Source organism: Stegostoma tigrinum, chromosome 2, assembly GCF_030684315.1.
Source record: "Stegostoma tigrinum isolate sSteTig4 chromosome 2, sSteTig4.hap1, whole genome shotgun sequence".
In the NCBI taxonomy this organism is placed as follows: Eukaryota; Metazoa; Chordata; class Chondrichthyes; order Orectolobiformes; family Stegostomatidae; genus Stegostoma; species Stegostoma tigrinum.
In genome coordinates, this window is record NC_081355.1 from 111175952 (window position 1) to 111192568 (window position 16617).

The 16617-nt window shown below is 39.5% G+C and overlaps 1 protein-coding gene across 4 annotated transcripts in view; it reads left to right on the forward strand.

The window, feature by feature from the left end:
- Nucleotides 1–16617, forward strand: part of LOC125446424 (G patch domain-containing protein 8) — a 563528-nt gene that overhangs the window by 340250 nt on the left and 206661 nt on the right. Inside the window, exon 1 of one of the 4 annotated variants that reach the window (XM_048520017.2) lies at nucleotides 14879–14943. The exons of the other annotated variants lie outside the window; for them this stretch is intronic. The gene's annotated coding sequence lies outside the window, so the exon portion shown is untranslated. Of the gene's footprint in view, nucleotides 1–14878; nucleotides 14944–16617 lie in introns of those variants that run through there. 4 annotated transcript variants of the gene reach the window in all.

Consider the following 16617-nt stretch of genomic DNA (forward strand, 5'->3'; position numbering starts at 1 on the left):
CAAATGCCTTCTTCACCACCCTGTCTACTTGCAATGCCTCTTTCAAGGAACTATGTACCTGCAGCCCTAGATTTCTCTGTTTAACAACACATCTCGGAGCCCTACCATTATCTGTGTAAGTCTTGCCCTGGTTTGCCTGCCCAAAATGTAACACCTTGCATTTTTCTAAATTAAACTCCATCTGCCACCTCTCGGCCCATAGGCCCATCTGATCAAGATCTCATTGTGGTCTTAACTAACCTCCTTTGCAGTCCACTATGCCACCAATTTTCGTGTCATCCACAAACTTCATAACCATAATTCCAATGTTCTTATCCAAATCATTGATATAGCTGATGGGTGGCATGGTTGCTCAGTGGTTAGCACTGTTCCCTCACAGTGCCAGGAACCTGGGTTCAAGTCCACCCTTGGGCAACTGTCTGTGTGGAGTTTGTATATTCTCCCTGTGTTTGCGTGGGTTTCCTTCCGTTACTCCAGTTTCCTCCCACAGTCCAAAATGTGCAGGTTAGGTGAATTAGTCATGCTAAATTGCCCAGAATGTTCAGGGATGTGTAGATTAGGTGCGTTACAGGGGAATGGGTCTGGGTGGGATACTCTGACGTTAGATGTGGACTTGTTGGGCTGAAGGGCCTGTCTCCACATTGTCAGGTTTCTATGAAATGACAAAGAACCGTGGACCCAGAACCAATCCTTGCAGCATACCTATGATCGCAGGCCTCCAGTCTAAACATCAATCCTCCGTTCCCTCTGTTCTGATGTTTATTTTGTACTAATGCTCAACTTAACCAAGCAGCATTCCCAATATAAACTGGTGACAGACTGATTATTTCATGCCCAAATCAGCGTCTTAGATTACAGATGCAATTTTTTTAATCAACAGTGAAATGTCGATTCAGTGGCAAACCATTCTGAATGTTTTAGCTAGTAAAGTTGAATCACTGGGATTATTTGTGGAAACATTTTTAGTTTATGCAGTTGGCAGCTTTTGAAACATCAGAAACATAACTGCTCCAAACAAACTCTTTGTAACCTTAATTTTTCAAGCACACGTGAGTAACAGGGGAAGTGAAGTATATGTTGATAAGCATTCTGCGTAATTCTGTGAGAAAATTGAACATAATACTTACAACCACATGAAAATTAGTGAGAAAATAAAATACATTAGTGTTGTCTATTCAGTAATGACATTCATTATTTTCAACTTACAATTTCCCATTCTAAGATGATGTTCTATAAATCTGGAAATATTTTTACTTTCTCCTGGTTCTATGTACATTTTCATTTTTCAGAAATGTGTTTCTAAACAGGCTACACAGTGTTAATTTCCTGTGTCAGTGTTTATTCAATTTGAAAGTGATATTGTGATTGAATGGTTTAAGCTGAGTATTACGTTTGTCATGCTGTAATAGTTAAAATTTTACGTCCTCCCTTCAAGTCAAGTGGAGATCTCAGTGATATCTTCAGATTAATCCACTAAGAATCAAGAGATGAAACGAGCCTATCATGACATGGAGAAAGAGGCTTGTAGTTTAGTACATTTGTCAGCCATTTGTCATTGTCAGCCATACCCCTATCCAACAGAGAGACAGATATACACGCACACACACACGCACACACACACACGCATGCACACACACTCCCACACACTCTCACACGCACACATACGCACACACATGCACACGCTCTCTCACACACGCACACATGCACACACACACACACAAACACGCACGCACATGCACACACATGCACACGCACACGCACTCTCACATACACACACAAATGTACCTCTGGTATTTGACAATATTTTTTCTTTATTCTTCTTTGTATGTCTTATTGAAATTATCTCAATATGGTAGCATTGTTTCTATTGGCTTCAATCTTGCTTTATTTTAATGAATTATAGTCAAAACATTTTTAGTTTGACTGCCTTATATTTACAAACAATTCTGTACCTTTGTTTTCATTCCATTAAATAACTGTCAAGCAGTGATGATACTTGACAAGTGGCTAGAGAGAGGAATCCACTGTAAACCAGGAATGAGTATGAGAATAGAATTTCTGGCTCCAATCTCATTGAAGTAGGGGTTTGGAGCAGATGAGAAGTTATGACTGTTGTCAAGTGCTGTGGAGTTTCAAATTAATGCCATGTGTGTTTCTTTTTAAGTATTCCTCACCTGGAAGTCAGCCTGATTGCCAAACTTAGACAGGAAGGTTGCAATCACGAACGTACAGGGCACAGTGGTTGGGAGTGTCATGGTAATTGTTGTGTGGTCACGGGTGACGGAGAAGTCAGAAGGGGTCAGAGAACATTTGGCTTGGGGAAAAAGAATGGGGTAAGTCATGAGATTGAGAAGAATCAGAGATGGAGAGGTTCAAGGATAGGGATTAATATTGGAAGAATGGTCAGTGATCACGGGAGTATTGATGATCGGACGGTGTTAGGGAGTTTATGCATTTTTGTTACACTTGTCAGAGGCGCTCCTGCTCTGCCTGGTCCCCACAAACAGTGCTGTAAAAGCATTTTCATGGTAGATTCAGCTTTCTCATCTCTTCTCACCTGATGTGTTTCCCAGGCAACACAGTGAATATTAGTTATAAATAGAAACCCTGTGAAATGTACACATGTGGTCTCCTTAAAATGTTTTGCTGAGCAACTCTCCACTTGATAGAAGGCCCCTTTTCCCATCTCTGCTGAAACTGAAAGTGGTCAGGTTACTCATAGTGTAACTTTCTATTTCACTCAAACCCACATGTTTTGGAGTTAGAAGTACCTTCTGTTTATCTTTTCATGAGGTTCAGATGACAATGATACAATGCCGAGATGAGATAAGAATTCTGCATTTTCCACTGTTTCTTATGTAATCAACAGAATTAATGTTGTTGTCAAATTTTCAAAATTAGACAGATAGAATAATAATCACATAAACATCTTAGAAACCCATGAAAATTCAAATCTTTTTTTCAAGTTTACTCACTGTAGCTTTAATGACCTCCTGTCCCGGAATTCTGCATCATTCAGAGTCTTTTTAGGAAAGATTTACCCTTTGAAATGGTTGCAAATAGAAAGAAAATGATTTCAGCTCTACTTGAAAGGGTTTGAAGATGTTTCATGTTAACAGGATGTTAATTGCAGGGAAAGTGGGGGAAAAAAACTTGAGATAACACAGTGTGAAGCTGGATGAACAAAGCAGGCCAAGCAGCATCAGAGGAGCAGGAAAGCTTGACGTTTTGGATACCAACCCAAAACATCAAGCTTTTCTGCTCCTCTGATGCTGCTTGGCCTGCAGTGTTCATCCAGCCTCACACTGTGTTATCTCAGATTCTCCAGCATCGGCAGTTCCTACTATCTCTGTTAAAAAAAAGCTTGACATGGATATGACTGAGACAGGCTATACCTTTGTCTTAAATAATAGTTGACCATTCTACAGTGGGTTAGCACTGCTGCTTTACAGTGACTGGAACCCATGTTCGATTCTAGCCTCAGTTGATAGTCTGTGTGGAGTTTGCACATTCTCCCCGTGTCTGCATGGGTTTCCTCTGGGTGTTCCGGTCTCTTCCCACAGTCCAAAGTTGTGCAGATTCGGTGGATTGGCCATGTTAAATTGTCTGCAGTGTCTGGGGATGCTTGGACAAAATGGGTTAGCCATAGTAAATGCAGGGTTATTGGGATAGAGTAGGGGTCTGAGTGGGATGCTGTTTGGAGGGTCAGTGCAGGCTCAATGGGCCAAATGGCCTCTATCTGAACTATAGGGATTCTATAATTCTTTAAACTGGTCAATAATCGGAAGCAAAATCAAGTGTAAAACTTGGTTTAATAAGAACTTCTTATATTCTGTTGTTTTGTCTTGCATGTAGAGAAATTTATAAGTATCTTGCATCCCAGTGCTCAATCTCAGTGGTGTCACTAAGCACTCAGGTGAGATAAGAGGAAAGTGAAAAGAACAACTTGCATCTTATGGAAATGTGGCATATGAAAGGAATACGCTGGAAAGATGTTACAGAATAGCCGGTATCTATGAAAAGAGAGCAATTTTAATGTTTCAGACACATGCTTTTCTTCAGAACCTACTCCTAGTTCTGAATGCTGAGACTAGCAATTCTCAGTTTTGTAAATCAGTCAGTGTGCAGCTTAATAAAGTTCAGTTACTGTCATACTTTCTTTTTGAGAAGACAATAATTCTGTGTTGTTAATGATATAGTAAAAGTGATCTTCGAAGCTCCAATGTTTTTACATTTATTTTCATATAAGGTAAAATCACCATAATTCAAATACCCTCAAATTCATGTTAAGTGGAGTTTCAAGATACCCAAGAAGGCCGCTATATAATCTGGTTTTGCCTACAAAAGTACTCCATTTGGTAAACAAAGTAAATGAAAACATTGATGCAGTAAATTTGTGAAAATGCCTTTCTTTTTTAGTTTGTTGATCCGTTATAATGGCTTGACCTTGTACATTAAATGGCATTGAAGACCGTTGGGAAATCGCTATGAAATAACACAGTGACCTTTTCTGCTTAGCATATTACCTTCAGACCACTGTGATACAGCTCACTGACTCATCAAGGCAGTCAGACATCTTGGCAATGTTTCGTAATGCTGTGTGACCTTCCTATGGCCTTGCCGGCTTCAGCTGGGCAAACAGGCATGTGAGTGGGCCAGCAGGCATTCATTGGTCTCCATCAGCTTCCTCAGGTTCCCAACTTGAAGAACATACTGCACCTTCAATTGCCTCATCCGTCAGTTTCCATCGTTGAGTTGTCTCTGGTGGAATTTCCTTGCCAGTCTCCTGCAAATGAACAAATAGAGCTTCATCTCAGGTTGTTTAGCTTCACCCCGCTTCTCCTTATTCTTGAAGTGTTGCACAGTCATAGCTTGTTTGAACTCAGTATGGCAGATCAGACCCTAATTGTTTCTTCATTGAGGAAGAACATGGGCAAAAGGGATCAACATCCTAAATGCACACATACGAGATGGAAAGACAAGCTCACCATAGGGCTGCTTTCTCCTTCGGGAGAAATGGCTGCTGGTGGTGGAACCTAAGGGTCACTATGCCTCAAGTGAGGGGAGAAGTTGAAAAGGAAAATCCTCACAGTGACCTCAAGTGGTAATAAGGAATTGAAATCACACTGTTGACATCATTCTGCATTTACAAAGCAGCCTTCAAGCCAAATAAACTAACTGATTCCATTAGATATTGGAGTCACACAGCCAGAAGTTAACTATTTATTTAAGAGTATATAGTCCTTTGAACAAAATTGAACAAAAATCTTTTCCTCCTTTCTGCCTGAGGAGAAATTGTAATTAAATGCCATGCAGCATTAAGTTGCAATTCATTCCTTTTAACCTTCAGTACTTTAAACATTTCCTGTGGCTTTGTGAATATGATCACTGAGTACAGTATGATAATCTCAATCATCTGCTTTGCTATTGCTTTTATAATTTGTTCAGGTCATGTCTTTAAACCCTGAATTGGGCAATAATATATAATGACCGTGTCAGGTCACCTACACCACAAATGGAGAATTACATCAAATAGTGGTTTCACATTAAATGAGACAATCTCCAAAAATTATTTAACTCTGAGGTTTGCTCTGATAGAAATGCACTTTGGTACAAATAAAAGATTTTTCATAATTAATCAAAAAAGACAAAGGCCATCTTCATTTGCATTATCTTGTTTACGTGGTAACAAATCTATTATTAACACCTGAGCCATCTCTATGTCTCACAGGCAGTAACTGCTTGCTTATGAACTCACAGTATGCCTCCTCAATTTCTGTCTTTATTTTAATTCTCATCACATGTTTGCAGTGCTGTCATTGCCAGCATTACTGACAACCAACATCCCCATCACATATCGGTGACTGACACCAACATAACCATGTGGTGAGGTTTCTTATTAAGTTTCTGGTTAAGCTAAATAAGATACAGAGGCAGCAAACCATATGTAATGACGTAAGTGATTTACATGTGATGATGGATCAAAGCCAAAATCAGCATGAGATGAAATTGCTCCCTTGATATACCTGAAATATACAGAACATTTATCTCATATTCATGAATTTACTGTCCATTCTAATTGAACTGCAGATTTGATCCCTCGGTTATTAAGTCTCTTAAGTGGGCATATTTGTGTTAATTATTTGGCAGCAATTGATATGATAATCACATATTTATTTAAATAATATTTTGGTAAATTTAGACTCTTCTGTTTTGCTTTGTGATTTAAGGAGGCTTTGGAATTTTGAATCACATCAGGATGGTCAGTCAAAAAGTGCAGCCAGCTGTACTCAGGCAATTGGCTGTGCTCAGTGTTTACAAAGATGCTCAGTGCAGTGAACATGAAGTGTCAAAGCCTTCTTATCTGCACTAATATAACACAATAATTTATACAAACGTTTATTCAACTAGCACACTTTGTTCTCTGAACTTCTGAAAAGTCCCCCAAGTTGTTCAAAGAACATTCACTCTTTGAGGCATAATTTGCTTTTCTATCCTTACAATAGATTTGATCTTAATGCCTTATTTTACAAAGGCTCCTCTTGTTTGGCAGACCATTGGGATTGAGAATGACTTGCTTCCATTCAAAGGTGATGGGGTACAAAATAACAGTTCATACCAATACAAGATGAGCCAACTGTAGTGATGCTTGAAAGATTGGATACATGGAATCCCCTCTGACACCCCAACTTCAGATTTCCAACAAAGTTTCTCAATGTGCTGACATCTTTCCAGATGAGCCATCTCCATTTTTGCTAGTGACATGCCTGACTTTCCCATGAGTCAGGAAAGATGTTTGACCTCTTGAGGAATGCTTTTAAGACTCCTGTAAAATGGTTCTGTCTTGAAGACTCCTGTAAAATGCCTGGCCCTTCAGGTGAGACCTAGCTGTCTGCCTGCAGATTTCAACCAGGGTTAAGCAATTAATTTGCTGTCTCTGGAACCACCATCTAATAAAGGGCGATGGGTACAACAAGCAACTTGCTGACCCAAAGGCAAGGTCCCAGTTTTGTCCTTCCAGCAGCCCTATTTGGAGAAGAAGCTGTGACTCTGATAGGTATTCAGGCAGGAGACCACATCTGTTCAATAAAGATGAAGGTATACCCTCATGTTAAGGTACCCTCATGTTAAGACATCTTTCTACACATGTAGTATGTTACAGAAATTACTCCAATTGTAGTGGAGTAGACATAGAATGTCTCACAGTTCCGAGGCCTGCCACAGGCAAGGTATCTTCAAGGTCCCTGCTGAGTTTTTCCTTTGATCAGCCAGGGCTCATCTGTCTCCCTTGCCTGTCCACAAGTAGGTAGACCAATATGTAAATGTGCTATTGCACAACTTCCACACCACCTCTGGAAAGATCAGCCACAGGCAAGAACTCATCAGTTGAATGGTCTCTCATTCTGCCTTCATTTCAGTCCTAGCCTCAGGCCCATCTTTCCAGGGCAGGGGAGATTGTATCCACAGGACCTCACTGTTCTGTTGATTTTTTTTCAAACCATTACAGACAAACATTGTACAAACCATAGTTTCATATATGAAGTTTCCACCATTTATCATTGTTAATCGCACATTCATGACTTAAGAAGAATCATCATCAGTGGTTGCTAATGGTTGCTAATTCTGTATTTCAACAGTAAACTCATGAATGATTTACACGACAAAGAAGGGGCCCCATTCAGCCCATTCTACCTAAGCTGGCTCTTTAAAAGCACTATCAATTTAGTGCCAGTATATTGTTCTTACGAAAAAAATGTTCTTTGTAAAGTAGTATTCCAAGTTCCTTTTAACTGTTATTACTAAGTCTGCTCTACTATCCTTTCAGGAAAGGTATTCTTGATCATTACTCGGTACTGAAAAAGAGCCTCACCTCATAGTTCCTGTGATATTCTTGCTAATTATATTACCGCTGCCCCATCTTTTACTGATCCTCCTGCAGAAAAGGCAAAGAAATAGTCTCTCCATATTAACATCGTCAAAATCCTTCATAATTTTGAACACCTTGATCAAATCTCCTTCAAGCGTTAATATGGTAAGAACAGTCGACGCTGGAGTTAGAGGTAACATGGTGTGGATGTGGAGGAACATTCGAAACATCAGCTTTCCTGCTCCTCTGATCCTGCCTGGCCAGCTGTATTCCTCCAGCATCACACTGTGTTATTTCCTTTATGCTTTAATACTTCTTGGAGAATTATCACAACTTTTCCTGTTTGATCATATGCTTAAATCTCTTAAAAAGCATCTGGTTGGGTATATGAATAGGAAGAGTTTAAAGGGGTATGGGCCAAATGCTAACAAATGGGACTGGATTTACTTAGGATACCTGGTTGGCTTGGACAAATTGAACCTAGGAGTTTGTTTCTGTGCTGTACATCCCTATGACTCTATGGCTCCTCATCCCTGTTACCATTGCAGTCAATTTCTTTTGTATGGTGACTCAGAACTAACAATGAAAAATATTTTTTTTCCCAATAATGTGAGAAATAGTTATCAAGCTGTTATAAAGTGCTGCAGCTCAGATCAAAATACTTTAAGACTAGTAATAATTGACACAAAAATAAATAATGATAATGAAACAAAAATGTTGTTTACCAGGAAAATCAGAAGACTTTGTGAACAGGGAAAAAATGAATGTTTTTGTTTTGAATATTAAAATGTGCAATTTTGTTTAGTTTTTACACCAAAGCTTGGCATTATTCCAACAGTGGGACTCTTCATGTGCAGAAAGATGCATCAACCTTTTAACATAACACAGAAGAATCAAAGCTGGAAACATGAAAATGATGAGGAGGCAGAGAAGAGCAATGGTACACAACTGAGAGAAGGTTTTTGAAGCTGCTCTGAAAAGCTTTGTAACAGATGGCACAGTAACTAGTAAAGCATACCATGTCACTATTGCAACTCAAAGGGGAAAAAAAGAGTACCGAAATGACAAAGCAAAAGTTTTGGCCTGAATTTAGAAGTTTTCTCAAATTCTACTATATACAGCAGCACTAATCTAAACTTCAGTTCATCTGAAAAGCTTTGTTATGAACTTTGGAGTATAGCATCATCCAAAGATGAAGAATTTTATCGTAAAACAAAAATTAATAATAAATGTCTTTCCTGAGGTAAACATAATATCTTATTTACACAGTACCTCTGAATTGAATCTTCTTTGGCATTTACACAACCTTTTATCTCTTAAGCAGTACATGTGTCAGTCATAATCTGATGCATGTGCCGTACAGCTGGGACTCTGTTTAGGCTATTTACACAGATACAATGCAAACTGTTTTATTTCATAATGAATTTAAAATCATTGGTGAGAGTTGTGTATTTTGCAGCTGTACTATTTTTAATACCGAATTTAATTTGAGTTGTCGGCATGTTTGATACAAAACTGAATTAGGAACCTTTGCGCAAATAGAGATAAGGCAGTAAAATGCTGTTACGATTCAGGACAATGCTTCTGTAAATACCTTTCACTTGAAATGATTGGAACGTGTACTTTCAATAGTTATGCATTGTTGAGATTTTCATTGTTAAATGTGAAAGTGGCTCCCCATCACCCTCTCTGATGAAGGGTCTAAGCCCGAAATGTCAGCTTTTGTGCTCCTGAGATGCTGCTTGGCCTGCTGTGTTCATCCAGCTTCACACTTTGTTATCTTGGATTCTCCAGCATCCGCAGTTCCCATTATCTCCGACCAAACACATGTGGGTTTGAATCTCAGTACAGATTTTGGTGCAATTATGCCAGTAGAAATCAAATTAGTTTTAACTTTTGATGGTTTTTCCACAACATGAAGAGCCTTGTGGATGTGAGGTTTCATCAAGGCATCCTGTTCTGCAACACGCTCCCTTTTGGTCAAACATGATGGTGGTCATAGAGAAGAGTGTAATTGAGACTGCGCTAGTACCATAGACAAAGGTGGCTAAGAGGCAATGGACTTCAAAAGGAATAAATTGCAAAAGAAAATGTTCTGAATTAGTTAATTTATTGAGTCTGCAAAGATTAAATTATCATTTGGAGAACACTCTCCAAAAACCTTTCATTCGAATTTTGCTTACCAAGTGCTATGACAGAATTTGTGATCTGTGCCTGAAGGATGATTGCACTGGAGATGTACATCTCTTCTTCAACTTAGGCAGTCCTTCAGAATTGAGGATGACTTGCTTTTACTTCAGTTCAATGCGTTCTGAGACGGCTGTTAAGTCTAATGGACAGTCTGCAGACCTGTTCACATGTCGTGGTTGAAGGGTTGGATAGATGGGTTGATAGGAGGTTTCCTCTGATGCCTTGGTTTTGGCTCTGAATGTTTCCAACCAAGTTTCTCAGTGTATGTGGTGCCTTCCCAGGTGAGCACTCTCCATTTTGTTCAGTCACAAACTAGAGCCTTCCATGACTCGGTAGCATATTTGATCCCTTCAGGTAAATTTTAAGGACATCCCTAAAGGGATTATTGCTGTCATTTTGGGAGTTTTCTCCCACAACCATGTTCTAAGTGGAACGGTTACATGGGCAGCATGCTGTCAGGCATATAAATGACATGTCCCACCCATGAGCACTGCTTTTGTGTGATTGATACCTTGACGATGGACAGATTGGCTTCAGACAGGACTCTGCAGTTGGACCAGCTTTCTTGCCAAATAATCTAGAGGACCTTGCAACGGCACCACTTGTAGTACCTTGCCAATGCTGACTAGATACAATTGCAACTTCAAATATAGAAGATTGTTTTCAAGTGCAAGTAATTGGTATAATTCTTTACAATCTTGCACATGTTTGCTTGTAATAGGAAAATCTCAAACGGAATATCGATTTCCTATTCAAGCCTGCTATTTTAGGAGGTTCAGGGTATGGCTTTGTTTTAATTGCTTACAGTTTCTAATAACTTATAGTAATTTTTTTATTAAAGAGCACTCACATCAAGGGACAAAAAAAATTACGTTAGTAATTATCCAGGCAGATTAACAATTCATTAAAAATTTATTCCATACATGTATAGATATTACAGGTAATTTGACAGAGAGGCCTTTTTTGAGATTCCAATAATATCAAGAGAAAGTGAAACCATTCCACTATAATTCAAAAGTTTGTCGTGGAAAAAAAATTAAGCCATGGACTGCAGTGATGATATTGGGAATCAACATTGGTTTACCAGATTTTTTTTTTCCAATTGTGATGTAGCTATACAGGAGGTGGACGCCAATGAAGAGATGTGAGGAGCTGTCGTAGTGAAAGTTACATGTTGAATCTATTAACACTGCACCATACAAATTCATGTCATTGTCCTTTAGAGCTGGCAAGAGATATTTTAGGAATGAATGATTTCTGATTTTATATGCTTTCTGTCAACCTGGGTTATTGAATAAGTCAACATCCACATTAGGAGAGACAAGGCAATATTTGGCTCTTTGAAAAGTCAAGATAAGAATGAGTTTTGCCATATGAGTAAAATCAATGTAATGCTAGGTTTGTATTTTTGTAAAGCGAGTGAAATGTTAGATTTATGCCTTGTTTGGAAATCGAAGACAATGCAAATTTTCACTGTATCAGAAAACTAAGTGGCAATGCAATTCATCAGGTGGAAGTTTTCAGGTGATGGAGGGACCTAAGAAACTAATCCCTTTTAGTCCATTTGGACATATTAATTTTCACGTGTAAATAAATTGGAACCACAGCTGCATTCTGAATTTTGCAGAGGAAGCAGGTGTTGCATTGAAAATTCCTGTTTTCCTTCTGCACAGTAGTGGCTGTGAGTTTTTAACAAAGAAGTTTCAATCACAGCTGGTGTTTTTGAATGGGGGTTCACACTTAAAGACATTTGGATGGTACATACTCTATACTACATTGATCCTGTTGATGTTAACTGTGATTAAAATTGGAATTCTTTCGGTTTCCTAAAACGTCAATCTAGATTCAAATTCATGGCTCCCACTGGGGTTTATATTCAAATGAAAGAGCTTAAAAGAGCATTTTCAATTAGTTTTCCATTTTGAAAGTCTACCAGCACGGTGGCTCAGTGGCTAGGTGGATCAGCCATGATAAATTGCCTGTAGTGTTCAGGGGTGTGTGGGTTATAGGGGGATGGGTCTGGGTGGGATGCTTCAAGGGGCGGTGTGGACTGGTTGGGCCGAAGGGCCTGTTTCCACACTGTAGGGAATCTAATCTAATCAGTGGCAATTAGCAGAATTATTTTTTCTGCCAACTTCTTTTTCCAGCGATAGATTTGTTTTGTTATTCTATGCACGCTTATCAAGGTTTTTATCTAACTCAGTGATATAAAAAAATCTCTGCCACTTCCATGCAATTGCCTGAAAACCCAAGATTGAAAACAACAAATTATAAGGAAGATTAAATTGTTTTGGGGTATGGCGTAAGTGGGTGTGAAATGAAAAAATGCTCTGGTGCTTTCTTTAAAATTTACTCTGGCAGATTTTAATCATCAGACACCAGAGGAGACCAACTAATAGTGACAACAGGATGCCTGTTCTATTTTGGGGATGTAAAAACCCTCCTGGTTCACTCCCAATGCCCTTTAGGGAAGGGAATTTGCTGCATTTACCTTGTCTTACCTACATGTGACTCCAGCAATGTGTTTGAGTCTTAATTGTCCTCTAAAGTGGCCTAGCAAGTCACACAGTAGAAAGGAAGTAGGGTTGGAGAATAAATGTCGGCTTTGCCAGAGAATGAAAGAATAAAGAAAGCTGAATTGTCAAAGTGTCAATAGGCTGCAATTCACTAACTTTGAACCAGTGGCAGGGTAAGCTCAGGGAGTAAATAGTAATTATGGAGGGAGCTGGGAGTGGTTAGTGGTTGCTTTGCTCCAATCGAATCTGGAAGAGCATTTCTCCTTGTTCAACAGAAATTGTCAAAACTCACCATTTGGTCTATGCAAAGCTGATTAGTGGACTGTTAATGTGACAAGTTCCATCCAGTAAAGTGGACCAAGCTTTTGACTGAAAACACGGAGACATTTAATTTTTCTGTTATGTGCTGGCTACACGTGTGGAGTATTTGCTATATAGGCCATCTTCACTACCTTGTCTACCTGCGATTCCACTTCCAAGGAAATATGAATCTGCACTACTAGGTCTCTTTGTCTGGCGACACTCCCCTGGACCCTACCATTATGTGTACAAGTCCTGCCCTGATTTGCCTTATTAAAATGCAACATCTCACATTTATCTAAACTAAAGTGCATCTACCACTCCTCAGCACATCTGATCAAGGTCCTGTTCTGCTCTGAAATAACCTTCTTTGCTGTCCACTATCCCACCAAATTTTGTGTCCTCTGCAAACCTACCAACCATACCTGCCATGTTCACATCCAAATTGCTTACACAAATGACCAAAAACAGTGGACCTGGCACCGATCCTTGCAGCTAATTGAAACATCTAAGCTCCTGAGGGGACTTGACTAGGTCTATGTTAAAAAGATGTTGCCTGTTGTGGGAGAATCTGAAACTAGGGATCAGAGTTAAAATAAAAAGGATCACCGATTTAAAACAGAGATTTGGAAACTTTTTTTTCCCTCAGAGGCTGATGAGTCTTTGGGATTCCCTTCTGCAAAATATTTTTATGGCAGAGGTAGATAGATCATTGATTACTAAAGAGGTGAAGGATAATTGGGGAGTACAGGAATGGAGTCAAAATCAGATTATCTGTGGTCTTATCAAATGGCAGTGCGGCCTCAAGGAGCTGAGAACCCTACCCTTGTCCCTTGTTTGTGTGTTTATATTTGCGATATTGCTGTTCCTTTATTTCATTGGGTTAAAATCCTGGAACCCCCTCACTAACAGCTCTCTGAGTGTTCTTGCTCCATAAGGATTCCAGTGATACAAGAAAGCAGCTGACCATTACCTTTCTGTGGTAATTAGGAGTAGGTAATAACTGCTGGCTTTGCTAGCAACATCTACATAACTTTGACTGAATTTAAAACAAAAACTAGTAAATGTGATTCACTCTATCTTACAAGTTCATTTAAAATGAATTTTTCATAAACCCTGGTCATAATTTGGCTTCAGGCTGAAGGTCCATGCACCATAACAAATTGAACCTGTAGAAAGTATAGTTATGACACTGCTAACTCCCAAATATTCTGGAAAAATATCCAAGTTTGCCCTGCTCACAGCCCCAGAAAGAAAATATAACCTGGAGCCTGAACAACATCCTCTTAACCATCACCAAAGTAATGGTAGAATTCATTGATTGTGTAAATAAAATGGAGTCAAACTTTCTTCAATCACTTAACATCTTTTATTGAAAATGCAACCAGCAACCACCCCACCATTCTGGGCCGAGGGGTCTCCATCTACAGGGGCTCGGAGAATACATTCAGGCCCTACTTTAGTCCATAACTTAATCTATTTTGTGGAACTGGTGTCCATTGACAGCAATGATTGGAGATTTTTGGATCTCTGACAAGCCTTTACCACTCAGTTTACTCAGTTGGCAAGTGTCTCATTGATGAAATAGTTGTTGATTAGCAAGATGAGTCATAATCCTTTGATTATAGTAGTATTAGGCTGCCTGTCATCTCATGGATTTTACATGTCACTATTAATTCTTTTTAATCTTGGTCTGTATTTGATTAGTTCAGCTTTATTACAGTCATATCGTATGTCACTTTTCTGATGGAGTGAGGGGTTATCCTTAGCGTTATGCAGATTAAATACAATAGTTGTTTATTTCTGAAAACCTTTGAGACCGCAGTAAGACGATTATTTTGTTGATCAATTATTCACATTGGAATTGGTATATTAGGAAAGCTCTCCCATTACTTACTGGGAAATAAAGCGCTGCCACAGCAGTAATCTTCCATGACTTAATCCACCAAGCAAATGTATTTGACAGTGATTCAGGCAATGATTTTTATTTTCTATGTTGTCCTTCAACGAACAATTGCAGATCTTCACTTTTGATTCTTAGGCCTTGAGTTTCTCAAACAGATGATACAGGTATGATGAAATTAGTATGAAATTATATACCAAGGACTACTTCATTGAATTAAGTACATTGCTGTAATAGATTTATCAATGTAATTCTAAATGCTTTTGGATGATTTTTACAATAGACCCAGACAACTGGAAAAAATTAGGCCCTTCATCTCTTGTCAAACCCAGTGTCTCATCAAAGAACCAAGCAAATCATATCTTTTGTAAAACATATTCTTTGAAAATAATGTAGGAGTTGCAGTGCATGCAAAAGTAACTTCCTGATTTATGCGAGGACAAATTTCTCAAAAGCTTTAACAGTGATTCCAGCACAAAATGTAAGAGGAAAGTCAAACGTTGAAAGAAAATAACAAAATGGAATAGAACCACCTTTGGTACTGCATCTTCCAGGTTTGCTGAAATATTTCAATATTCAATTCAGAACAACATGCTATATTGTGTCTCAGGTGACTGCTTGTTGTATATTTTAAGTTTGCTTGGGCTTGAGGCCTTGTCTAGGCATTTGAAAAATAATTATTTCAGATACATTCAGATGCTTAATAATAACATTTAAATTAATACAAACCTGCTGAATATGCTCTTTGTAAATATTGCTCTTCAGAAATAATGATGCCGTGTTGTGCAATTGACTACTAGAGTACATGGAGCCAAATTTGGCTATCAATTGGCTCCAGATTAGATCAAAACAAAACTGCATCTTCGGTAAGAGAGGAGGGTATCTGTCATACATTTATAAAGGAAGAAACTGTTGCTGTTGTTTCAATTGCAAAGTCAAAGAATAGTTACAGAAAGAGGCCATTCAGTCTTGTGTTTCTGCTGGCTGTCTACAAGTGCAACTCATTTATCCCCACCCCTTGCGAATGTGCATGCATCAGGTAACTATCCAATTCTCTACCTATACCAATCTTACAGGCAGTGCACTCCACATCTGAACCACTTCCTGAGTAAATAGGCAAATGGCTGCTGATTAATAACCTTCTTTGCTGTCCACTATCCCACCAAATTTTGTGTCCTCTGCAAACCTACCAAGACAAGAAAGTTGGGCACCGGCATGGGCCCCAGCTATGCCTGCCTCTTTGTAGGTTACGTGGAACAGTCCCTCTTCCGCACCTACACAGGCCCCCAACCCCACCTCTTCCTCCAGTACATTGATGACTGTATCGGCGCCACCTCTTGCTCCCCAGAGGAGCTCGAACAGTTCATCCACTTCACCAACACCTTCCACCCCAACCTTCAGTTCACCTGGGCCATCTCCAGCACATCCCTCACCTTCCTGGACCTCTCAGTCACCATCTCAGGCAACCAGCTTGTAACGATGTCCATTTCAAGCCCACCGACTCCCACAGCTACCTAGAATACACCTCCTCCCACCCACCCTCCTGCAAAAATTCCATCCCCTATTCCCAATTCCTCCGCCTCCGCCGCATCTGCTCCCACGATAAGACATTCCACTCCCGCACATCCCAGATGTCCAAGTTCTTCAAGGACCGCAACTTTCCCCCCACAGTGATCGAGAACACCCTTGACCGCGTCTCCCGTATTTCCCGCAACACATCCCTCACATCCCGCCCCCGCCACAACCGCCCAAAGAGGATGCCCCTCGTTCTCACACACCACCCTACCAACCTCCGGATACAACGCATCATCCTCCGACACTTTCGCCATTTACAATCCGAC